The sequence below is a fragment of the Convolutriloba macropyga genome, chromosome 10, assembly GCF_964194025.1.
Source record: "Convolutriloba macropyga chromosome 10, txConMacr16.3, whole genome shotgun sequence".
Lineage (NCBI taxonomy): Eukaryota > Metazoa > Xenacoelomorpha > Acoela > Convolutidae > Convolutriloba > Convolutriloba macropyga.
Window position 1 is genome coordinate 11,564,270 of NC_134477.1, and position 26,662 is coordinate 11,590,931.

At 34.9% G+C, this 26,662-nt stretch overlaps 1 pseudogene; it reads right to left on the reverse strand.

The window, feature by feature from the left end:
* Positions 1 to 26,662, reverse strand: part of LOC142348566 (dynein axonemal heavy chain 7-like) — a 460,211-nt pseudogene that overhangs the window by 314,689 nt on the left and 118,860 nt on the right.

The following is a 26,662-nucleotide window of genomic DNA, read 5'->3' on the forward strand; positions in this document are numbered from 1 at the left end:
TTTTTAAATTTTGGAAAACGATTGTTTTGGTCGTCATGAAAGCCATCAGCCATCTACTAATATCAGAATATCGGTTCTTCTACTCTTCTATAAAAAGCCAATGAAAGCTATCACTATGCAGGTAATTTCATACGACCGAAATGACAAAGTATAAATGACAGTTAGAGAGAAAATTAAAAAATTCAATTGATTTCTTCAAGAAAGAGGCGTAGAGGCCGTTAAAACGATGATGTATATCTTTCAGAATTTTAATATGTTCAATTGTGCCTTATTCTGAATGCTAATGAGGTGACATGAGAACCGTCAAAAATGTGATAATGTGACAAAATTAGAAAACGTGAAAAACTGGCAAACATCAAAACAAAAAAAATCTGAAATCTTGTGGTATCAAAGCCAGAAAACAATAATTTCAGGCTTAAAACTGCAACTGAGAATAAATGTTAAATAAGTAGAAAGAAGAAGCGGTCATTTTTTGCTGACATTAAGCTGGAAATTGTACAAAATAAGAAAAAAAGTAGAGAAAAAGTGAATTAAGCCATTATTTATTGAAAGGTCAATTATTTTTAAAAAAACAAACGACCATAAATTTTCAATTAAAAAACTTAATGCATTAGCTTGGAGATGCTTAACAAGCAAATCGGTTGGACCTATCACTCCTGAGCTTTGATTTGATATATTCTGTTTTTTATTATTAAAAAAAAGTCTTTTTTTAAAAAAGAAAGACCGACTGATTTTAAAACCCGAATTTTTTGGATTGTAACAGTCCTAGAATGGCCAAAAACAAGCCCTAATAATACTTATTGTCCCTTAGGAATAACTGATTTTTCGAATGTTGTAGATATAGATAATTTGTTAGTTGAAAACTCAAAATAAATTCTGCATTTTTGATAATCAACGAGTAAAGTTGGCAAAAAACGGCAAGGTTTTAACTACAGTGCACTCTCATCGGACTCTGAAGTTGAAATAGCCCCCCTCTGAGTCTACAAAGATTTTTTGAGTGTTGTTTGGGGATGTACTGTCGGCAAATTTAATCAAAGTGGACTAAATTAGCTTTTTTCGTGCTGTTTTTGATGAAAAAGTCTAAATTTTGAAATGTTTATCCAGATTTTTTTACCAAAAAAATTAAATCAAGACAATCAACAATGCTTGTTCGTCTTCAAAAATAAAATCAACGACACTATTCTTAAAAATTATAACAAATTTTAGCAAAATTGACGAAAATTTAGGCAAAAATTCCGGAAAATGTGAATAAAAACAACGTGAATTCACTCTTCTTTTCTCAGAACTTTAAACCTCGATAACTCTCTGTAGAAATCGAAAATTAAAAAAAATCTTTTTAATTCCATATTCTACGCTGGATGAGCTTTCTAATGATACCAGTCTCAACTCTCTACGATGAATATATCGAGCGGCGAAAATTCACGGAACAAAAAAAAACCCAGTTGAGTATATAGTTCCTCCCCCCTCAAGAGGGTCGGAACAATTAGACCACTCGTTGGAATTTGGTATAAATTAAAGACATCCAATGTTATTTGATCGGTTTTCTTTTTCTAGTCCGATTTCTATTCGATTAATAAATTTCTAAATTAGATGGAAAGTAACAATAGGTATCATTGTACACTGAACGTTTGCAGATATATTCAATTTTTTTATCTGAGTTTGCATATTTGGAAGGAAAATTTAAATTTACAAAATTTAGCAAGAATAAAAGTTCATTTTTCACAATTTCGAAACAAAATCCTGCAAAGCGATTGACCGTCTTGTAAGATTCTGCAAAACCGTTCAAGATCTTGCCGACAAACTATTTTTCAACCAGGTATTTCTTTCACGACAGTTAGATTCCTATTTGTTAAAAGTCTTTCAAAATCCGTGCAACAAAATTGCAAGTTATGATAATCATGGCAACACTATAACATAGCTTTCTAATGCACTTAAGGCAGCTCTGAGTTGTTCTTACAGGTTTTTAAAAGTTAATGAGAATATTCACGTTAATTAAAAAGGTATTATGATGTTTCAACTAGATCAGGAAAAAAACTAAAATCTGTTTGAAAAAGGAATCGCTGTAAGCGTCAGTTTTCTTTAGCAGCGTTGGAAGTGATAATAACTCAAGCATTTTGTAAAATTAATCGGATACCTAAATGAATTACAGGAATTTATACCTTCGACTACTGGGCGTTAAATTATTAGTCAGCAAAATGGAGGAATTTTTTTATATAAACACAACAAAAAATGAGTATTTACGATAGAGAAAAGCTAATATCTCTTGAAAACAGACTGAGAGGATTTTTTTTTCTGCTTTTATGGAGGAAAATTGAAACTCCAAAATACGCTTGTTCAAAGGTGTTAAGATTGGGGAAACAAATTCATTTATTTTTATTGATTTCATAATTTTGTAACGATACGTTTGATGCCTAGTTAAAAATTGCGAGGAACTTAAATGCACTATATCAGAAAACCAAACAAACAAATAGCATAGAAAACAATGTGCTGAAGGCCTCTGCTTCTGATCACAATAACCAAAATTTTGACAATCAAAAAGCAAAAAGTCGAAAAGGGTAAATTTGGATAAAATAATCTAAAATAAATGAATCTGTAAACATGAACCAGTAGAAGATTGTCTTTCTTCTGCATGTGACAACAATGGAAGTTACCAAAAAGCGACATTTCTAAGAAATTCAGGTTTCTAATAAAACCCATCAAATACGTCAGTTATGATTGTTTCTCAACATTGAGCGAAAATCCTTAGATTAATTGTTTTGCTAACTCTTGATCAAAGTTTTGCTTTTGAGAGCTAACTGAAAAAAAGGATCTTTTCCCATCTTTTCCCTTTGCCCCCCCCCCCCCCCCCAGTGGGGGTGCACAATATTTCGTGGCTGCATAACGGTGGGTGCATAATAGTGGATGCATAATATTTACCAAACCCCCCCCCCCAGATGCACGTGCAATATTTTTACATAACGATTTACTATGTAATGACACGTGCTCTGTAACGTGGGGGGGGGGGGGGGATAAAGTACGGGGGCACAAACGGAAATCGATGACACTACTATGTAATGTAATGTGCAAAAACTGAAAACTGACACTTAAATATATAAAAATGAAATGCACGGTGAAGTTATTAAAGAATTTCAATGATTTTGTCCAGCCTTCACGAATATAAAAAATGTGTGGCTTGTTTATAATTGGATCTTGCTATTTATGAGTAAAATAAACACAAAGGTTTTAAAAAAGTGAGTCAATTATGAGATCATTTGAACATGTGACGAAAATTTGCAGATGTGTTTGTTTAAATTTGATGCAAAAATAAGACCAGCACTGTTAACCATTTATTCATTGTTCCTTATGGATTATCGGTAGATCCAATAAAATTCAAAACCAAAATATTATACCAGCACATAGTCAAAATAGTAGCCTGGAAAATTTTTCGGCTCAAAAATTAATTTCTCCTTTATCATCCAGAATTTTATCAATACTTTGCAGTTGCTAAGCGGTTACACTCTTTTTTTTCGGTATGATTTTTTTCTGGAAGTTTTCGAGTCTACAGTTTCAGAATTTTAAAGACCAAATTGTTTTTGTAGTAAACTTATAAGCACTCGATTTGTGCTTAAGACAGAATAAAAAGGTGGCCTTTTTCAATACAGGTATTCTCTGGTCTGCTTTTAGCATTAAAATTTTAAACTAAAGCGATTTTTCTCACCTAAATTAGCAGTTACTTATACATTCTGACCGTATTTGAACACATGGACTTCTTAGACTTTCAGTTGAAATTTCAAATTGATTCATGGTGCCTTGCGATCCTAGCGATTTTCTTTGTTACTTTCGTTGTCTTTCTAATTTTAACTAAATTTTTTTCAATTTTTAATTTTTTGAACCAGAAACTATTATGACTGAAAGCAGTGATGAAATAAGAAAATGTTATCTAGAAAACCGGAAAGTTGAAAAAATCTTCCAATGAAAAAGACTAAAACCGGATGTAGATTTGGTAATTTGAATTTTTTTCGATAATCTTTCCTTTCTATCTCCAATTTATCGATTGATAGAAATAAGCTGAAAGGAAGCTCAGAAAAAAGTTTCTCCTCAACAGGTTAGGGCTGAGCTACTAGTTCAACTAAGTGATAAGAATCAGTATTTTGAACAAAAAAACCAAATTTGTATTTGCGTTGCCACTAGAATTTAGCATCTTTATTGAGCCCAAGCAATGGTAAAATTTTGATTTACATCAACACAATTTTTTTTCAAAAAAGACTTAAGTTGCTTTGCCTGTCATTAGGCGCTTATTTTTTGATCCATAAAATTCTAGCTCCACCGAGTATATTGGCCTATCTCATTGACCTATCGGCAAGTTTGACCTTTCGAAAAGAAATAAAAAGCATTTATAATTTGGCAGTATGGGTCACATTGGGTTTAATCCATCACAGCTGTCCGCACAAATTATTTGGAGATAGTCATAACTAGTAATCGATTTTCTTAGTACTGTCCACTATTTGTTGCTTTCAACCAATTATTTTAACACGGAGCCTCGGTAATGTGCGTTTGCACATTAAGTTCCGACCCCGCTGATCTACATTTTTCACTTAATTGTGCACCAAATGAGGAAGAGATAAAAAAAGTTAGTATATCAACATATCGTTCGACAAACTACTAAAAGAATAAAACAATCTACTCTAGAGGGCCTATGAGAACTGTGGCTACCATAATACGACTACCAGAAAAAACGACAATAAAAATCAAATAGTTAAAAATTTTAATTACGATCGAAACACCTTGTCCATTTTTTTTAAAATAACTAAAAACCAAATCAAAAGGGCATCAGATAAAATTTATTCGAGAAGATTAACTCGTATTTTTTGGAAAAAAATATGGGATTTTTCGCGCAACAAGTCGACTAGAAATGAGCAAAAGGGGCAAAGTTTTTTAAAACATTGCTTTTTTTATAAAAAAAGAATTAAATTCGAACTGATTAGAAACATTACACATCAAATGAAATCATTGAGAGAGTCTTTTATACCTCAATAGGCGACTTAGGCATTTCATTATTCAGGATATGTCATACGATTACAAAATCAACGACAGTTACAGGCAAAAACGAAAATTTTGAACGAAAAAATATGCACGAAAACGATGTCTCCCCAATCAATTAAATATTAAGCTTATCACTCAAAACAAAAAAAACTTCGGTTGCAATTTTTGCAGGTGACAATATTTGTAAATCAAATGACGCCCATTATTGTGATACTGTCAAAAGAAAACAAAAACCTACAAAAACGGGGCAAATATGCAAAAAATACGAAAATTGGTTTTTATGAAAACTGGTTGTTCAAAGAAGAAAGACCATTTGAGGAAAATAAAACCGTTATAAAAACCAAAATGTTTTTCAATAGATAAATGATGTGAATTGTATATAGAGATGCTTAGCTACAATGTAACAGAAATAAAATTGGCAGATCTCAAAAACCTATCTCTTTTTTTAATTAAAAACAAATATTTTCAAAAGGCATAGCCAACAAATCTTTCGACAAAAAGAGTAGACAGTTTGTCTTGCAACTACTCGGAAAACTATTTGCGACTGTTATTGATGAGACTAAATCATAAAGCTATAAAATAACATTTAAATCAAGCTGAACTAATAATTTTCACAAACAACTTTACGAAACCACAGTTTTGAAGCCATTAAATTTATAAGATATTAACCGCGAGAATAAAACATCTTCATTTGCGTCTCCTTTTGCCATCATTACGTATTTTGTAAAACGACTATCACAAAATGACAACAAAAAGAACCACAAAAACTGAAAAGTATCTAAACTTCACAAAATTCTTCTGAAACAAGTTGTCTAAGCCCTGAAGACATCATTTAAAACGTTTAAACAACAAAAAAAGTTTTTTGATTCAAGAAAACTTTAAAAAAACTTTAAATAATGTGGCTAATTTACGAAAACGATACAACATCGTAAAATGCGAAAAAAACGCAAACCAGAACAAAAAGGGATAAACTAAAGAATACTATTACTCTTTTTTAGAAGTTTAATTCGAAAGTCAAAACAACCATTAGCTATATACCGATATCAGTTGTTAAGTTCATTTGTTTATCTTTAGTTGGCCACTCAGACTTTTAATAACACAATATTTGGCATATGACAACAAAAATTAACAACAAATAAAGGGCAAAAATATAAAACTATACCAATTTCTGCAAGAGAACAGTGTCGAAGCCCTTCGAACCATATGTTATGAAGGAAAAAAATGTTCAGTTTCAAATGTTGTAAAGTTTTTTTCAGTTAGATTGTTAAATAATGTTACAGTTTACAAAAGAAACATAATTATACTTGAAACACGAAACACGCACGTTTTAAAATGACGAAAGTCAACGGTAGTCAACTTCTGGCTAAGTAGCAACTTCTAGCATTTTAACTCCTGGCACTGCAGATTTTAAATGTGCACGTGAAAAAAAAAACAAAAAACCATAAAACCTCTTCGAGTCTTCAAAAACAGAAAACCATAACGCTTTTTCGAGTCGTACAATGTCAGCGCCCCAATACAGTTCAAATTCTTTGAATTGTAAAAATACAAAAACACAACTCCGTTTCGGGTCATGAAGAGTAGAGCGGCTAAATAATAGCCGTTGAAAAACTGACGGCGGCTATTAATAATATAAGAACAAATTTATTTGCACACAAAATCTTAAAATCGCAGCACCCAAAAACAAAAAAGTAAGAAGCAGTTACGTTCGTGTATCAATCAGATCCTTTTACTTAACACAGGTATGCAAAAAGTAGTCTAAGGACCTATTGTTTCTTCTTAAATGCTCAACTAACAACAAACGGTTTTTACCGCAGTTTGAATTACGACCAACAAATCGACCCGTCGTGTGACAAAATTCAAGTTGGAATTGCAGACAGCGATGTGGAATGTCTGACCTCATGCACGGGATATTTATTAAGGGACAGCTGTTCTGCGAAGTACCAACATGTAGTGTGTGAAAAGTGGGAGTTAACCTATGAACAAACCTGCGACGGTTTTTGAGAACAGTGACAATTTATCAGAAGAATTGCCAAACAGGAATTCAAATTTCACTTTTATGAAATATCGCCAAATGGTTAACTTTCGTTGTATGTTATGTGATTTTTCATATAATTTTATGACAAAGAAAGGTTTTTGTACCAATCTTAGTCATTGAAAAGTTGAAGAGAGCACCACCAATTAACACGTAAACTCGAGTTTCTAATCACTGATGGAAAACATTTAGACCGAGGGGCCATAGTTTGAAATTACCAGCAAAAAATTTAGTAGTTTGTTTTTAAAAAAAAACTTATGACAGACCAACTTTGGATTTCCTTTTTTATCATCTGAATCACAGTTTAAATAGACTCTCAAAGTTCTGATAAGATAATTTTTTTTCTGATAAATTTAAATGGTATTACAAAAACAAGTGGTAACATTCAACCAACATTAGAACGAAAGCAAACCTTTACAGAAGTTATGTTTTGTCCATTCTCACGTATGTCTCTAAGGTATGGTTTTCGAATTGGCAAAAGTTGCACGCATTTGGAGAAAATTCAAAAACGTGCACTCATTGGGCATTGAACAAGGAAACTTTCTCAGATGATCGATACGAAGAGAGCTTTATTCAGCACAGTTAGTTTTCTGTTTTTTTTTTGGAATGAACTGATTATGTCATACGGCAATGGATACCCTTCATGTATCCATATCCGTATTTTAAATTAGTTCATTGTTGTAAGTTCCTTTTGAAGGGCGAATGCCATTTAAGTTCAGTTGCTATATACTTCCTCCCATTTTTAGCAGTTTAGTCTGTTCATTCCGTCTGTACCGGATGTATATTCATTCACGTTGTAAACAAATCAAACTTTGCTTCCTTTATGTATGATTAAAACCTGAACAAACTTTCTTTCATAATTTGTATCATCTTTAACTTTCATTCTTCAATTTGCAGCGCTAACGCTCAGTTTAATTTAATTCTTGCAAACGCTTCTCATTTGAGCTGATTAGTTCAGTTAGAGTCAATCGCACCGCGATTGCCCAATCTAGAAAGTATCTAGTTGAAAGTAACAACTAAACCTGCCATTCGCGGGGCAAGTGCCTATCTCAGTTTGTGCGAGGCCATTTGCAATTCAATTGACTATACTCATTGTGTATGAGTATAACATGGCGCAGTCAGCAGCGGACTCAAAGAAAACACCACTTCATATAGAAGCATTTTGGGAGAAACCGACAGTAACACCTCCTCTGACGTGGATCAAATGGACGCAGCAATGGAAATTGGCTCTACTTGCTAAGGAAGGGATACAATTGGACATCCTGTTGAATGATCCCCCAACAACAGTGACCTACCCGCCTGAACCTACCTACAAAGAACCTGTGGAAAACCACACACAGGCAACGGAAAGAGATCGTAAAGTTCGAAACCAGCTATTGAAAGTAAACTGGCAAAATCGTTGCACAAACGTTGAAGAAATCGGGATCCTCTGTGGAGACAAACCGTGGGGAATTTGTGAACAGAAGACAATATCGTTGCTATATCTGAGCATTGGTACAGAGGGACGGCGGATCTTTAAGAGCAAATACCCTCATTTTCAGATCGAGAAACAACCTTTTAAAGATTTGTGGCGGGCAATGGAGGACTCATTCACAAAGGCTCGTAATATAACTTACGATCGCTTTGTTTTCTACTCGTGTAAGCAGCAAAAAGGAGAGTTGGTAGAAAGTTTCTACGGCCGTCTCATAGAATTGGCGGAGAATTGCAATCCTGGTAGTGAAGAAACTACACTAATTCGTGATGCATTCATATTAAAAATGCTTGATCACGAGACTCAGAAAGAGTTGTTGAAGGAAACAGTAGAACCACCAAAAGCATTGGAGATAGCCATACAAATGGAAATGGGAGCACAGAATCAGCAGAAAATTAACCAAAACTTGATGTCAGGTAATAATTCTGTGAATTTCATCAATAATAACTCAGTACGCAATCGCAACGCGAATGGACCTGCAACAAAACGAGACTTCACACGCTACCCAACTGTCCCTCAAAATTATCAATATACGAGTATTTGTACTGATTGTGGTCTTCGTTGGAGCCACAACCATAAGCAGATTTGTCCCGCGAATGGTAAGAAATGCCATAACTGTGGTATTATGGGTCATTTCGCCAGAAAATGTCGCAAACCAAAAAAGTCACAGAATCCAATTCAGAAAACCCGAAAATCAAATGTAAACCAAATCGATCAGACGCCGGAAAAAAGTGATGATGAAGAATCCGTCAACTATATAACGAGCTATCAACAATTGTACGAACAGGTGTACGATTCAAACTACGATAGTGATTCTGATGACTATGTGGCGGCGATTTCTTCGGATTCAGTTCATCAATTGGAACCATTGAACGTGGAAGTGCAAATGGGGGAAATAAAAACATCTGCTATGATTGACTCTGGAAGTGCTGTCAGTATCATCACAAAAAGTTTAGCGAATAAAATCATCAGATCTACAAAATCAGCCAAATGGACAGAATCAACGGAAAGAAGGAATTTGAAAACTTTTTCAAATGAGCCGATTAAAGTCGTTGGGCACTTGGAAACCACAGTAGTCTACAATCAATGGCAAGACAAATCAGCAATGTTGACTGTGGTAGATGATGGACACAAAAATATCATCGGAAGAGATCTGTTCACTACATTGGGACTTGCAGTTGTTCAACAACAACCAGAAACTGGTAAATGTGTTTATAACATCAATAATTCTACATGTAAAATTAGAGAGTCAATCGCGACGCAATTTCCACATCTAGTATCAAGAATTGGTTTATCTAAAAACACATGTAGCAAAATCAAAGTTTCATCAAAAGTTCACAGCAAAGCATCAAAAAGGTCGACGTGTTCCGATAAATCTTCAACCTAGAGTATCAGACGAATTAGAAAGATTACAGACTGAAGGTCATATCGAAAAACTATCTAGTTGCTCTCACGAACATTTCATCTCCCCGATTGTAATCACAGTGAAGAAAGATCAGTCGATAAAATTTGCCTTAGATTCTAAAGTACTAAATAAAGCAATAAATAAAAATAAATACCAGATGCCTAATATTGAAATGTTAATCGACACCATCTCACAACAACTTGCAGATACACAAAACGGTCAACAAGCATATTTCACCACATTAGATCTAAAGTATGCATATAGTCAACTAAAATTAAATCCCGACACAGCAAAACACTGTAATTTTAACATCATATGTGGAGAATCTACCGGTACATATAGATTCAAAACTGGTTTTGATGGACTTACAGATATGCCGGCAGAATTTCAAAAAGCTATGGATTACACACTCATAGGCTTGCAAAACACATTTTGTTTCTTGGACGATATCATAATCGTTAGTACCGGCACTGAAGCAGACCATTTAGCCTACGTACACAAATGTCTAAAGAAATTAGATGACGATAACTTGAGAATTAACCTCCAGAAATGTCATTTTGCTAAATCAGAAATAGAATGGCTCGGTTACAAATTTACACAGACTGGAATATCACCTTTAGGAAGCAAAACAGCTGCAATCTTAACAATACCACCACCAACAACATTAAAACGTCTTAGATCATTTCTAGGGTCAGTACATTACATTGGCAAATTTATACCACATCTAGCACAACTATGTCATCCACTTAGACCACTTTTAAAGAAATCAGTAAAATTCATCTGGACAGACGAACACACTAAACATTTTAATCAGATTAAAGAAAAAATAGCAAATAGTACAGAAAATAGCCATTACAACCCTAAATTGGACGTTCGCGTAAAATGTGATGCCTCTCGTTCAGGATTGGGGGCAGCATTAGAACAAAATACACCGGATGGTTGGAAACCAATAGCCTTCGTGTCACGATTCTTAAATTCAACGGAAGAACGCTACAGTGTCAATGAATTGGAACTATTAGGGATAGTTTGGTCAATCGATTATTTTAAATACTACTTATACGGAAAAAACTTTACGGTAGTGACAGATCATAGAGCTCTATTGTCCATACTTAAAGAACACCGATCAAACAAGTCATACAATAGTCGACTGTCTCGGTGGATAGATAGATTGCTACCGTACTATTTCACAATTGAGCATATGCCAGATGCAAAGATGGGACTCGTTGATTACATTTCCAGAAACCCATTCGCCAGAGCTAAAAAGATATCTACATACGACGAACATTTTGTTGTAGCAACAATTTCAAAAATCCGTGATTCAATGAAACACCTAATTACAAATAGACAAACAGCAACTAAAAAATTTAGAAACATTTTAAAGTCAAATTTGCCTTCACTAAAAGTAACACAACCATTCGCATCGCAATTAACCATATCACAAAGTGATAACTCACCTAATTGCAAGAAAGCATTTGCATCACAATTAACTGTTTCACAATTGAAAACTCCATTCGCACCGCAATTAACACATGCTAATTCTAAAATTAATCCGCATTCTGTACATCCATTTGCGTCGCAAATGCCACCTAAAGTTACAAAATTACAATTTGTACCAAATCACCGTAAAATAATTAATTCACATTCCTTTAACAAATTCGCTGCAAAAGAGTAGCAAATATTAGACAGTAAAGAATGTGAACAATCTGAACAATTATCCCCAATGCAGCCCATTAATGGTAATAAGTCAAAAAATACACCTAATAACACTAAATTAAGCGCGAAAACACAAATCCCCAAGTATAAATACCACTTACACAAAAATCACTCGCTTTTTGCCCAAATTCTGCCTAAGAAACACTACTTTGTGAATAAACACAATAAAACTCTCATATCAAATAATTCAGTAAATATTATCAAAACGATGTCAAAGGCCAAAGCAACCCGCTCTAAATCGACCCCCACTAAGGCGAGAGTAACTTTCTCCGACACGACACCTTCAACACCCGAATCCAATGCAACAACTCATACGGAAACCCCAACTGGTAGGATGATAGACGAGGCCGAGGACATAATGTTTACTGAGACACTCAATAAAGTGTTCAGTAAGAAGTTTCTAGCAATACTGACTGGAAAAGACGCGATACTGAAAGAAATAAGGGACTGTGTGATTAGAAATGATGCGGAACGATTGCAAGAGATCAGTTCTTATCTCTTCTCAAATTGGAGAGATCTAAGCGTGAAACACGGGTGTGTCTGCCTAGATGAGAGAATTGCGATTCCAAAATCAATTAAGGATGCTGTGTTGGAAGACATTCATTCCACACGTCCAGGCAGTTTCGCTATGCTTTCTTTAGCCCAAAATATCTGGTGGACCTACATCCACAGAGACATACTGGCAAAGGCCAGTGAGTGCAAAGCTTGCACGGAAATTGGTAAGAATCTTAAATCAGTGATTCCGCACCGCAAATGGACACCTCTACCTAAATGTAGTGAACCAAATGACGAAATACAATTAGATTTTGGTGGTCCAATTTTAAATGAGAAAGGCATAGAACAATATTTTATTACAAGTATAGATAGATATTCTAAATACCCCACAGCAGAAATAGTAAATATTGCATCAGGTCCAAATGTAATCAAATTCTTAAAAAACTATATATATCAACACGGGGTACCTAGAACTATTAGATTAGATCAAGCTAGATTTTTTACAGGAAAAAAGTTTGAGACATTTTGTACAGAAAAAATTATTACACCTATATATGCACCAGCAAATGACCATAGAGCAATTCGGATTAGTAGAACGTATCATTCAAACAATTAAACGACAATTATCTTGCATGAAATCACAATTCAAAAAAAAAATTTAATTTAGAAAATTCACTGAAAGCAATAAAACAAGGACTAAGAATATCAAAACAAAAAACAATAGCTAGAACAGAACAAGAGAAACGAAACGACGGGGAAGATCGTTTCATAAAGCCAGATGTCGTTTACGGCGCAATTCCCTGCTCAGAACGTAGCGTGCAGGTGAAGTTGGCCCGCAAGATACACAAGAACCAACGCCAAAAGAAGAATTTGGACGGCCTCTGTGAGGTATTAGCACCTGGCAGCACAGTGTGCAAAATATGTCCTACGACGAGCGTCATTAAAGAACCCTACAAACAAGAAGTACGGGTTAGGAATTCTGACATCGCCATATTTGGGACGCGGGCTGAACGTGAAACGGAGCTAGCACAATACATAGAACGACGCCCAAAGAAAATAAACGAAAAAACTCTCGAACAAAAAATTCAGCAACACAAACGAGATCTTTTTCGAAAAATACTGGAGAGAAAAAGATAAAGCGCAATAGGAAACAAACAGACGATGTGAGTGTCGTTTCTTCGGGACGATCTTGCATATCTACAGCTAGCAATATTGCAAGATCATTGAAGATGAGAGTGCCAAAAAGAAACCCGAAATACGACGAGGCATTCCAAAATCGACCCGATCCCACACAAATATTAAATTTCAGTCCAATCGCGCCGCAAGTGGCATCGGCGGATACAGCAGGACCATCTGGGGCACAAATAGCCTCATCAGTACAAAAACAGCCTACACCCATCTTGCGGAAAACTTCAAAACGCATAATCACGGTCAGTGATACATCGGATTCGGACACGTCTTCTATTCGGAAAAGCAAGAGGACATTGAAAAAGAAGTCCCAAAAATCACAAACAATTGTCGAAAAAGTTCGTAGCACAGAAGGCTACACTGATTATCAGGATACTGGAGTTGTGGGAGAGTCAAAAGAAGGAGCTGAGTATTCGCAAGACCAACCGAGGGAGATGACAGTTCTTCAGGCTGAAAATGCTGAAAATAGCGATAGCGAATGAACTTAGATAAAGATAACTTTCATAAACTTTTATTTTACCTATTATTTAATATTTTATTACTTAGTAACCGGTGAATATTTATTAATTTTTTGATTTTAATTAGTAATTTATTTTTCTCCAAGAGGGGGAAGTGTCATACGGCAATGGATACCCTTCATGTATCCATATCCGTATTTTAAATTAGTTCATTGTTGTAAGTTCCTTTTGAAGGGCGAATGCCATTTAAGTTCAGTTGCTATATACTTCCTCCCATTTTTAGCAGTTTAGTCTGTTCATTCCGTCTGTACCGGATGTATATTCCTTCACGTTGTAAACAAATCAAACTTTGCTTCCTTTATGTATGATTAAAACCTGAACAAACTTTTTTTCATAATTTGTATCATCTTTAACTTTCATTCTTCAATTTGCAGCGCTAACGCTCAGTTTAATTTAATTCTTGCAAACGCTTCTCATTTGAGCTGATTAGTTCAGTTAGAGTCAATCGCACCGCGATTGCCCAATCTAGAAAGTATCTAGTTGAAAGTAACAACTAAACCTGCCATTCGCGGGGCAAGTGCCTATCTCAGTTTGTGCGAGGTCATTTGCAATTCAATTGACTATACTCATTGTGTATGAGTATAACAGATTATGTTGAATAAATTTTTCAACTGTGAAAGTGCGTTGAAATTTACAGATAGTTGGAAGTCTTACAAAAGTTTGCTCTCACAATCGAATTCGCTCTGCTGGAAAACGTTTCATGACAACAAACATCAATTGGTCTTGAAATGCAAAAATGAATGAATTTTTGTTGTTAGAATTGTAAAGTGTGTAAGTGTGATTATGCAAAAATATAGCACTGCATACTTTGATTGGTCATCCCCATTGCCATTATGCAAGAAAATATTTAATATTCTTTTAAAAAACAAAATCGAAAACTTTAATTACTATCAATTTCCAATAAATTGCTCATGTTTGAGTTAGTAAACTAAGTTATTCTCGTAAAGCAGTTGCCAAGCCAATTTAATAATAATTATTATATAGTAGAATCTGTAGAAAACGCAAATTGGCCTCTAACACCTTCACAAATGTTTAACTACCATTCGTTTTCTATCAAGAAATGATTAAAATCTAGTCAACTTACTGTGGGTTTCAATGATGATTTATGAGTTCTAAAAACAAGAAGCCTAAACTTTTGACTGTAAAGACTTCACCGTGATCTTCCCCTCCTTGTCTTGCTGTTTTCGACTTTCCTTTTTTGAGTAGACTTACTGTTTCGTAAAGTTGTGTGATGAATATTGATAGTTATGAGTCAATGAGTCTTCGTATGATCGGCTTCACTTATTACGCAATCGCTTTATCAACATGAAAGATGACTTATCAATATTCGTCAAAATAAGTTTTAGTGTGCCGCTCAACAGTTGTTCACTAGTTTTCTTTTACCACTATAAGACTGTTTACAGGAAAAGTTTTCAATTCATTGTCACCACAAGACAATTTGTTCTCTCAGTAGTTTCTAAATCATAATATAATTTGTTTTTCGAAGATTAAGTGAATTCTGCCGTTTCGCAATGTATTATTTGCATTCGTTTGACAATTGAGTGGGCGAACTTGCCTTCATTCCATTGAAGTGCTGTAAAGTAAGATGGGAGCACAACAAATACTGACAATATAAACTGGCAAGTGATCAGAAAAACCGTAGTTGCAAAAATTAGAAAACTAGACAACCAAAATTTTGATCCAATTTCCTTAATTTTCTATTGGCTTCCTTCAACGGAAGAAACAATTAAAAATTCACACCAACTGACCTTTTAAATTGAAATAATTTTTTTAAAAAAATTAATTAATTCAAAACATTTTCTTTTACTGCAGAAGCTCGCGGAGGAATGTAAAAAACTTCTCTCTCTCTCTCTCTCTCTCTCTCTCTCTCTCTCTCAGAAAATTCTTTGAACAAAAAACCACTCGTTGTCTTTCTTTCTTCTCTGCTTTTGTCTTCTGCATAGCTGATGGACAAAAATGCTTTTGTTTGCGGCATTGAACTTTACAGCCTGTTTTATTGACTTAACTGATTAAATAAAAGCACGAGGGATCTCCATAAATTCTCTTTTCTTTCAGAACTGCTGTTTATTAGTAACAAAAACAACGAGCACCTGAATCTCGCTACCTTCAAATTACAGTTTTGATTTATTTTGATGGCATTTCGTATTTGAACATACTTCAGTTTCTTAGAGAGAGGCTACAGGGGCTACTATCAATACCAATAATCATTAGAGATAGTAACTAAGATTTATAGGAACGACGTTCAAATAGCGGGAATCTATAATTGGGCTTTATGGGTTTATCCCGTTTCCATTTCCGACTTAAATTTTTTATACTGACTCTGTTAATTTTGAATTGTTTTGCTGAGCAACTGATGTTCAAAATCACTTATAGCAGAATGAGAGAAGAGAGAAACTAGCCTAGAGAAGTCAAAAAGATTTCACGCAAAATGTTCAAAAAGCGGCAAAATGAGGTAAAATGAAACATTTTTTTGTTCGACGAAGTAGAAAACATAGCAGAACAATCTTGACGTACAATTCAAAAATTTTTCATTGACTAAACAAAAAACAGACCTGGAATGAACTATGAATGGATTGGGAAAACCATTTAGAAAAAAATCCAATCCAGAAATTTGAAAAAACAGTAAAAGCCAAAGTGAAATTGCCGCATGTGAACAATAAATCCACCAGCGAGAAAGCGAATATTTGTTCAAACACCGTTTTCTCACTCTACTTCAAAATAAGAGCAAAAAAAATTCTCGCCACAAAACCACTCGTTTTTTCGCTCCACTTTCTGTTTCGGCGAAACCAAAATCGCCGCTCCAATTTGACTTAAAAAATCATGAAAATGTGTGAACAGATCTTTAAAAAAACAGCGCCCCAATACAATTCAAATTCTTTGAATTGTAAACAAAATTAGGAGCTCTATAATAGCCGGCTGAGAAGATGAGGGCGGCTATTAAACATGAAAAGAAACAAATTAGCAACAATTTGCGTTCAAAGTATTAACAAGCCATTGTGCATCTAGCAGACGTTGATTTTTTTGTAGACATATTGTCTTATAAACTTAACAATAAATTTCCATTTTGTTATCTGTCGCCCTAAATTGTTAACAGTTGATTCATAGTAAACCAATAACCTGGACTAGGCTTTTGTCGTACCTCAAGTTTTCTGTTTGGTAGAAATTGCTTAAGAAGTGTGACCTAGTTACAAGGCAATTTGTTTCATAATAACGGGAAATTTAGATTAAAGTTCTTTTTTTTAATTTTTAAAAATTTAATAGTTTCATTAATAGCAAAGCTTGTTTCGGCTTCCGACGCAAAGGTGAAATCCATTTGATTGCTTCGCATCAAAATTTTTTTTTGTGCTTTCTCAAATAATTTTGTTTCAATTTATCAGAAAATTTGATGAATTGCATTGCTGGAAAAGCACACTCTTGTTCCCTAAGTAAAATCAAAAATGCAGTTTTTGCCAAAAGAAAGGGACTTTGAACATTTTGATACAACATTTTGATTGTAAACACTTTTTTGACGTAAAAAAGTTGTCTTGTTGAATTTCTTGACCAATTTCAATGCTCTTTTGGGAAGTTTTCTTGCTGCTCATCTGAAATTGGAATCATGCCAGAACAAAAGTGATTTTGCACACCTTTTAAAGCATGATTTGCTGAGATTTAATATTTTTAGCTTTGCTGCCATTTTGGTGCCTACTGCAACTGTTATCATCTTATTCGCCGTTTGCATAAATTTTCTGCACTAGATGTTGACTTTATGTATAGTTTTGTTTTTTTTTTCAAATTTTTGCCACCTAAATTATTGAATTGTAGCTCAACAACTGGGCCATAAGTAAAAGAACAACCCAATTTAACCATGCTTTCTGTTCAAACAGAGAAAAAGAGCTTAAATCATGACTAAATAACAACAGCCCTGCTGTATTTAGCTTTTTGACACCATGGTGTATATGGTTAGGGAAATTTAACTTCGAAGCATCTACGAAAGAAAATTTAATTTCCTAGCAAGAAAATTTTATTTGGAGCAACTACCCTCTTTGAGGAGATCCAGCTCTAATCAAGTTGTGTTGGACTTCGCCCTGGTCAACTTGGACATCAAACTTTTGAGTCTGGAGGTAATTATATTTTCTGGACAGTATGATCAGGTCCGAATCAAGAGCCCTTTAAATTGTTTTGTATTTTATAACGAATCTCGGTTCTATTCTGCCCCCCCCCCCTCAGCTTAGTGGGAATATATGTTTCATTACCCCCAAGCGCACGTGTATTATTTTTACATAGTAACGTGCTATATAACAACACATAATTTGTAAGACCTGGGAGGCCATAAAAAACACTAGGGGGGGGGGGGGGGGGGGGTGAAACCGAATAGATTCCGAATCTCATTTATGAGCATTAACTAGCCTGGTGGACCCATAGAAGCAACCAGTTGAATGTCAATCAACTTCATGGAAGTGCAGTCCTTTCTGTCGTACCACTGCCAGTGATCCAGCCACTGTCTCAACAACTCAACAGGTGGCTGTGCCCCATACTTCTCACGCATCGGCATATTCATGTCATCCACGTACACTACCTGCATAATTCATTATCACCAATCCAAGCACCCAAAAATCAACAGTTCTCTTGAACAATTATGCTCTAGGATTCTTTTATGCCCAATTTGAGAAACTTATGAACCAGGATTTTTTTTGGTAAAAATTGAGAAATTCTAGCAAAAAGTAACGACAGCCCCCTAATTTTTCTATCGGTATTAAACACAATAAGGCTTTATTCGTATCATCGCCTTTTTTTGAAAACCAAACTCAGTGCGGCACTTTTTTAAATTCTTAAACCGATCAAACTGAAGTTTTCTTGAATCTAAAAGCGAATGTAATGAAATTTTTTAACGTTCGAAGCCACCGAAACCAAAGCTTGCTGATAATTTTTTAGTAGTTTTTGCTCTTTTAAGAGAAGAGAAATCTTTTAAAGTTGAGAGCTGACTAATTTATTTTTGATAAAAGCCAGACTCAATAGAACCCTTATTATCTTGGCCACACATTCTTGTATAAAAGCCAGATAAGATGCGCATTTAAAGGGTATTTCAACTTTTGTTTTCTGACCCAGATACAAATGCTCTATACAACAATACCTACCGTTCTTTTTCCAAGAGGGGGTCCATAAACCCCTTTCCTCCTCTTGTCCAGTTTGGACATGATGATGTCCTGCGTCTGGTTGGCACTGGTCTGGGCTGAGAAGTTGATTATGATTGGCTTGTAAACCTCCTTGTCCAGGTGGTTATACAGGAAATCCTGAAACAAGGCGGGAAGTGACCTTGAGGAAAAACTAGTGCGCGTGATGCAATCACTCCGCCAATGACTTCTGCTAAATTTAAGCCCAAATTTAGCAGAAGAAATGACACTTTACTTTTTGTTTACTCGACTTAGTTCACATGCTTTCCCATCTAAGTCATTTTTTCACAATTTTTTTCTACAATTACTTTTCATATACGTATTTTTGCTCATTCGGGAAATTGATTGGGTTATGCGTGGTTTTCATTTAGCATATTGCTCCATTTCCATTCGTTTCCTATGATTTTTCAAAATTTTCTTGACCAACAGGGAAGAGCATGCATGCTACAGGTTTTTGCACATATTGAAGTGAACAATTACTATCACGGAGTTTCTAGAAACTCAGAACCAATGATTTGATAAATTGATATTGAGGTTTTAGGGGGAAATATGTTTAAAATGTCCATAAATTATTTTTAAAAATATGTTTCATATTGTCGTTGAAAATGTTGAAGTTTTTCTCGTAAGATTAAAAAGGCTGCAACCAACAGCCTCTCAATTTAAGAGATGGCTGATGGTTATATAAGCTATGTTCTGTTTTGAGATTCAACAGCCAACAAAAAATGTTATAGAATTTTTTCTTTTCATTTCTATCTAAAACCTCGTCCTCAAAGAAACTGGAAGTGAAATAGACAAATAATTGCCTAACTCCCGGCCAAATTTAGCCAACAGATTAACAAAAAAGAGCTGTTATTGGTTCTCGTGACAACGATTGGGATCGAACAACGAAAAAAATTAGAAAAAAAACAAAAAAATTATTAGTCTGTAATAAGAAATCAAAAGGTACAAATTCGTGTGATTGGAGTTTTTGATTTGGTGTTTAGGCTTACCTCCTCTGTTTGATGAGAATACCAAGTGTCTAATACAAAAATCAGTTATCATTTGACTTGATAACAAAAAGTAACTTAGACAGCGTTTAACGTAATCGAAAAATGGGCTGATTGGATCCATCCCGTCTTATTTTGATTTTGTTTTTCGTTATTGACCCTTTCGTTTGAGGTGTTTTTGCTGACCAACTCTTCCTCACGTGGAAAAAAGATAAATCAAGTAAAGAAAAAACGACAGAATTCAAAAGTATTCCACGCAAAACTTAAAACGTACCTGGTAGATTGCCGCCGTTGATTCCCACAACCAAGATTGGGATCGGAAGAAAGGTAAAAAACTAGTGAAAAAATGATTTTTCTAAAAAAAATTCAAAAGGCTAACTATTTTGATGTTATAGTGAGACCACACAGGGGCTAGTACCAATACCAATGAGCATTAGAGATGATAACTAAGAACAAAGTTCGAGCAACGGGCATCTAAAATTGGGCTTTATGGGTTTATCCCGTTTCTGATTTCGTTTTTTGATACTGACTCCGTTCATTTTGAGTTGCTTTGCTGAGCAACTACTGTGTGAAAACATTTTTTAGCAGAATGAGAGAAGAGTGAATCTAGCCTAGAGAAGTCAAAATGATTTCACGCAAAATTTCGAAAAGGCGGCAAAATGAGGTAAAGCAAAAAATTTTTGTTCGACGAAGTAAAAAACATAGCAGGATAATTCCTGACATACAATTCAAAGAATTTGCATTGACTGAACAAGAAACTAGACCTAGAAAGGACTATAAAGTGATTTAAAAAACCAATTCAAAAAAAATCAGATAAAAAAACAAAAAAAAACCAGAAAATTAATGTCAAAATGCCGCTAGCGAGAACAAAAAACCAGTAGCGAGAAATGTAAACTTGATTCTAATAAAAAACTAGGCCTAGAATGAACTGTGAATGGATTGGGAAAACAATTTAGAAAAAAGAATAAGATAAAAAAACAAAAAAAAAACAGAAAATCAGTGTAAAAATGCTGCTAAAGAGAACAAAAAACCACTAGCGAGAAATGTAAACTTGAATCTAACAAAAAACTAGGCCTAGAATGAACTATGAATGGTTTGGGAAAACCGTTCAGAAAAAAATCAGATAAAAAAAGAAAAAAAAAGAAAATCAATGTCAAAATGCCGCTAGCGAGAACAAAAAACTACTAGCGAGCAAAGTAAAATTGATTCTAACAAAAAAAACTAGGCCTAGAATTAACTATGAATGGATTGGGAATACCATTTAGAAAAAAAAATTTGTCCAAAAAATTGAAAAAACAGTGAACACCAAAGTGAAATTGCCGCATATGAACAAAAAACCACTAGCGAAAAAGCAAATATTTTTTCAAACACCGTTTTCTCTTTGTACTTGAAAATTAGAGCAAAGTTTCACGCCGCAAAACCACTTGCTTTTTTGCTCCTTTTACTGTTTCGGCGTGACCAAATACACTTCTCCAATTTGACTTCAAAAATCATGAAAGTGTGTGAACAGAAGAAATCCGGAAATGACTCGAAGGAGAAAATTGCCCATACTTATGTCTAAACATTTAGCCATAAAAAATTAAGGAAGAATAGAAACGGCATTCAAAAACAAATTGAACAAAAAACTATCTAAAAGAGATCAAGAAAACTTCAATAGTTCTTTTTTTAACAGTATAAGGAAACATAAAGCCGCATAAAATTCCTTTGCAATTGGAGCAATGAAAAGCTCGCAAAACAGTGGGCAAGTCATAATAGGCTGGGAAACTTGTCAAAATTAATAAAAATTAGAAAAATGGTTTAGAGTTTCTCAATTTTTCTGTCATTCTTCCTAGGAAAAAAATGTTTTAAGCCTACAAAACTTTAATTAATTGGTGTCTGAAAAATCCATAAGTAACACGCTTCAATTCAAATCACATTTAAAGCAGTAAAACAATAACATAAGCAAAAAATTATTAAATTTCGTCTAAAAATCAGCAAAATTGGTCAAAAACATCCAAATGAGCATTTAACTCATATTACCTACATGAAACCTTAAATTCCTATCAAAACAAGCCTAAAACTAATACAATATCTTAATCAGACCTTATAGCCATCAAAAGTTGCAAAAATACTGCTTTTAAAAGCCGCACGTGAACAAACAAATTCGCTTGCTTAGAGAAAATTTTTTCACACATCATTTTCTCGCTCTCTCAAAAACAACCGTATGAACAAAAACCACTCTCCTTTGGCTGCACTCTTCACTTTGGTTCAGCACCAAAATCAGTCCAAATTTTTTCACGCGTTTCATCTCCCGCTTCAAAAATCACTCAAATAAAATTGATTTAAAAAAGAACTTCTCCAATACTCCTCTTCGAGTCGTAAAAAAAGACAGCGCCCAAAACCATTCAAATTCTTTGGATTGTAAAAAAAATTGGAGCGCTATAATTGCCTGCTGAGAAGCTGAGGCGGCTATCAATTATAAAAGGACTGATGTCGGACGCAAACGTTGCTCGCGCACGACAGGCGAGACAAGGTAATTCAGAGGGAGCTGTAGCAAACAAACTTTTTGTGGGCGCGAAAAAATACCTCGGCTGAGGGACTCAAACCCACAGACTCCTAGGTTATAATTGAAATCATTTACCACACGGCTAAGAGGCACGGTTGGACTCTTAGCATACAATTGCTTTTGTTTTAGCAACGCAGAGTGAATTTCTCAAGAAGAGCATTTTAGTTCCGCCAAAATCAAGAAGCCAAGCCTGAAGAAGTGACTACAAAGTGAAATCGAATGATTGTTCAGGAAGAAAATGGTCAAGCGAAAATTCGGCAAAAAAAGACACACACGTTTACAATAACTGCTTCACAGCAATTAAATCGTTCGAAAGCTTTTAAAAATAGGAGCACAATAATGTCATTCTGAGAATTTCGCTTTCAATTGACGGTCAGATTTTTATCACGGTTATGAAGGACGCGGAATCATTACACTTTGCGAAATCAAATTTGGTCCCAAAATTTTTTAAAAACATAATTCGTTCAGTATTTACATTCAAGTATACACTCTTTCCAGTTCCAGTTTGTCCCACAAACAGAACCGCTTTCTGATGAGTGACTAGCAACTCAGCCAGGGTCTGGACTCTCACAGTATCAATTGTGGGCACTATGATCTGGTTCACAGTTGCATCCTTCGGAATCGGAGGTGCATCTTTGATCTTGTCAGTCCACAATTCCCATTGGGCTTTAAACTGAAAATGACAATTGTTGTTTTTTTTTGTTGACGCATACTTCTTTTTCCGACCTTTGAGTATAAATCTCGTTAAGCGAAGACATATTTTTCAAGATCAAGGAAATCATTGTTAATGTCTAATTGATGCACCGTATGTTTTGTAAAAATCCGTATTTTTGACACATAAAACGGAATGTCTTAGTAAATGAATCTTGGGATCTTTTACGTTATTGTGCCCCCCCCCCCCAGTTATTCTCCCCTCAGTTACAGAGCACGTGTCATTACCTGGTAAATCAAAAATATGGCATGCAATAATATGCACCCACTAAGCTGGGGTGGGGGCACAAACGGAAAAGATCCGAATCCTTGATAAAAATACGTACCTCGTTTTGGGCAAATTTTTGGGTATCGTTGCCGTCAATCTGAAACAATCGTAGAAGTTATTAATCAATTAAGCGCATAATAACTTAAACTTATTCAGATTCAGATTTATTTTTACTCATTCTAGTATTTTTTGAATACTAAATCATCAATGTAATGTTCAATCAGACATAATCACTTTGCAAAGTTCCAACAATTTATGTTTGTTTCGTTATCTTTTTTCATTTCTGGGGGGGGGGGGGTGTTGATCTTGGTGAGTGGTGTAATTCTTGATAAGATACCTCTTTGACAAATCTGTATTCGTAGACTAGTCCCTTCTCAGGGAACATCATAGTGTAGGGAGTCTCCACAGCTCTCACATCCAAAGCTATGTTCATTCTAAACAACACATACCTCATCCTATTATTGACCTCAATCAAAAAACAAAAATAGTGAAACATGTAATTAACTGATAGACTAAAAAAACAAGAGAAACATAAGCAAAAAATAAATAGAATGCCGGACAAATTTTAACTGTAAATTTTCATTATTATGTTATCTTCAGGATTCTGTTATTCTATTGGTATCTTGTTAATGAATTTCGAAAGTTCGGATATTTCAGCCGGAAGCCCTATTTTTTCAGTTGACCATCAAGAAAACATATCTTACTCGGTCTTTGTTGGTTCTGACAGGGCACCGTGCATGAGTTCTCTGAGCAAGTCGTTGAACATGACCCTTCCTGGCTCGTTAGTCACGGAGCCACCCACAGACCTGAGAAAATATGAAGCTGAATCATGATTTTGACGAGTCACCGTATGCTCGGTTTTAGGTAGACAAAAACGACTAGAGCCCTTACGTTTTTCTTTGGTATTGTCCGTTGTTAGAAGATTGAGAGAGAACAACCTACTGTAAATTATGCATATGATATGCTTGACATAGCTTTAAAAGATGCTCTACTTGTTCAACGTGTTCTTGGTTAGAGAAATGGAGCCCCGAAGAACAAGAAAGAACGTGAGAAGGGGTTATAAGAGATGCCCAAGTTCGAGAGCTTAAGACCAGTTGGTGTAAATGGAGATATCACACTAGGCTTGCAAGTAAGAAATGCGGGTTTGAATCTAGTACTGGCCCATTTTCACAGTAGTTTCACCTGAATAGACTCCCTAAAATCCGATTGTTCAATTTTGATACGTAAGAAATCATCGCTATATTTGGTTTTAAAAGTATGAAAGTGTAACATTGTTCTGTTTTTAGATTCGGTATATTTGGCTCTCAACGTAAGACTTACGGTTTTTATTTCTGACTAACATATCAAGACTCAGTGGTTGTGATTAAATAAACTGAATTCCTATTAATGTTCAACAAATCTGCTTAATGTTTACTTGTCAAACAAACAAAAATTTCATATTTGCTCACCTTGTTTTATGAATGAGCTAAAGAAAAAAGTCAATTAATTTTTTGGAGATATTGTCGTCTAAAGGTACGTTTAAGCTTTGTGTGATTCCAACACTATCACATAATTTGACTACAAGACAAGCAAAATACTCAAATTTTTGTTTGTAAACAACCGATGAATTCTTTCGTTTCAAATCGAACATGATCAATCTAAGAAACAAAATATACCACAGCTTTCGTTCATACAAGCCAAGCATACAGAAAATTTTATACGTTTGAAGCCGATCATAACGAATAAACCAACCGTACCACCATTTTTGAGAAACGGCACATAACGAACAAAATCTTACGTCATTTTTGTTCGATCTGCTGAACTATGGTTTCGAATGTAATATCATTCTACAGCTCGTGCATTAAAACTATTTAAATATTTCAATATCATCTCAAAATATCCGCAAATTTTTTGTTTAATCTAAACGCGTTTCCAACTTTATAAAAGTATGTTTTTGATATAACAATGTAGCTAGAACGGGTCCCTCATTTCACCAATTTTCAAAACAATTGATGTTCTTTGCAAGAAAAACTATAATACCTTGAGCGAAGACCTCTAATTCTAGCTCCCATTCAGCTGATGAAACTGATAAAAAAGAAACTACCTTTTGCCACAGATAGACAAAGAAATTAAAATTATAAAATCACAAAATTGTTTTTCTCAAAAGCCGTCGGGACTACTAATTCAGGATGATTATTCCTGGTTTCATATATAAACTCGTGGACTACTTTTGATCGACCCCAAATGTTATGACGGACATTGCTTGAGGATAAAAGGAGCTCCATAAATTGGGCCGAAAAAATTTTTGGTCCACAAAATCAGATTCTTTATATTCTCTGTGAGAAAATTTCCTTGTAAATTTTTTTTTTAATTTATAACTATTTGCTTACCATACGAGAGAGAAGAAGAACATGCCCTCCAGCCATGCTTTGATGACTTTGTCCTCGTAGTTCTTTATCTTGTTCTCATCTCCCAATCCAGTCAGCTGAGTGTCAATTAAGTTCATGAGAGAACGAACCAGGTTCGTATTGTTCGTCGGGGACAATTCCTGCAAATAAGAAATCTTCTTCATTCTAGATACTTCCCAGGTCGAGGTGTGCGTTAATGATCAGACCCATCCAGACTCGTTCATGTAGGCAGACTTTATTATGACGCTCGTCCATGTAATCAAAAACGCGCTTTACCCCCCCCCCCCCCCCTGTGCGTTTTTAATTGTCTGATCATTAACGCACACCTCGACCTGGGTTGTTTTAAGTGGATATTGTTGCACCGTTTTCGTTAGAATGATTGATACCGAATCTCAACACGCCCGATTATCGTCATAAACGACAATGTAATGCCTTGCGGATTGCTGTGAAACGGCTAAAATGGGACTGGCTTTGGCCGTAGCTAAATGAAATTCAGCGAGGCTAGCCCCAGTGGCCGTGAAGGGGGGATAAAAAAGCAAAGGTCGCCATGGCTAAAATTGCATCCCATAACAAGTTTTTATGCTTCCTCGGAATTTGCCGTGAACCGAATGTTTAGAGACTAAGAATTCTCTAAAAGCGCAACAGTCAATTATTTTACACCATTCAAACAATCCAAAAATTAATTTTGGTATAATTGTTGCTCACTAACTAATTAGTTAACTGGTGTACTAACTGGCGGAATAACTGTTTAATTTTTGGTCTAAAAATAAT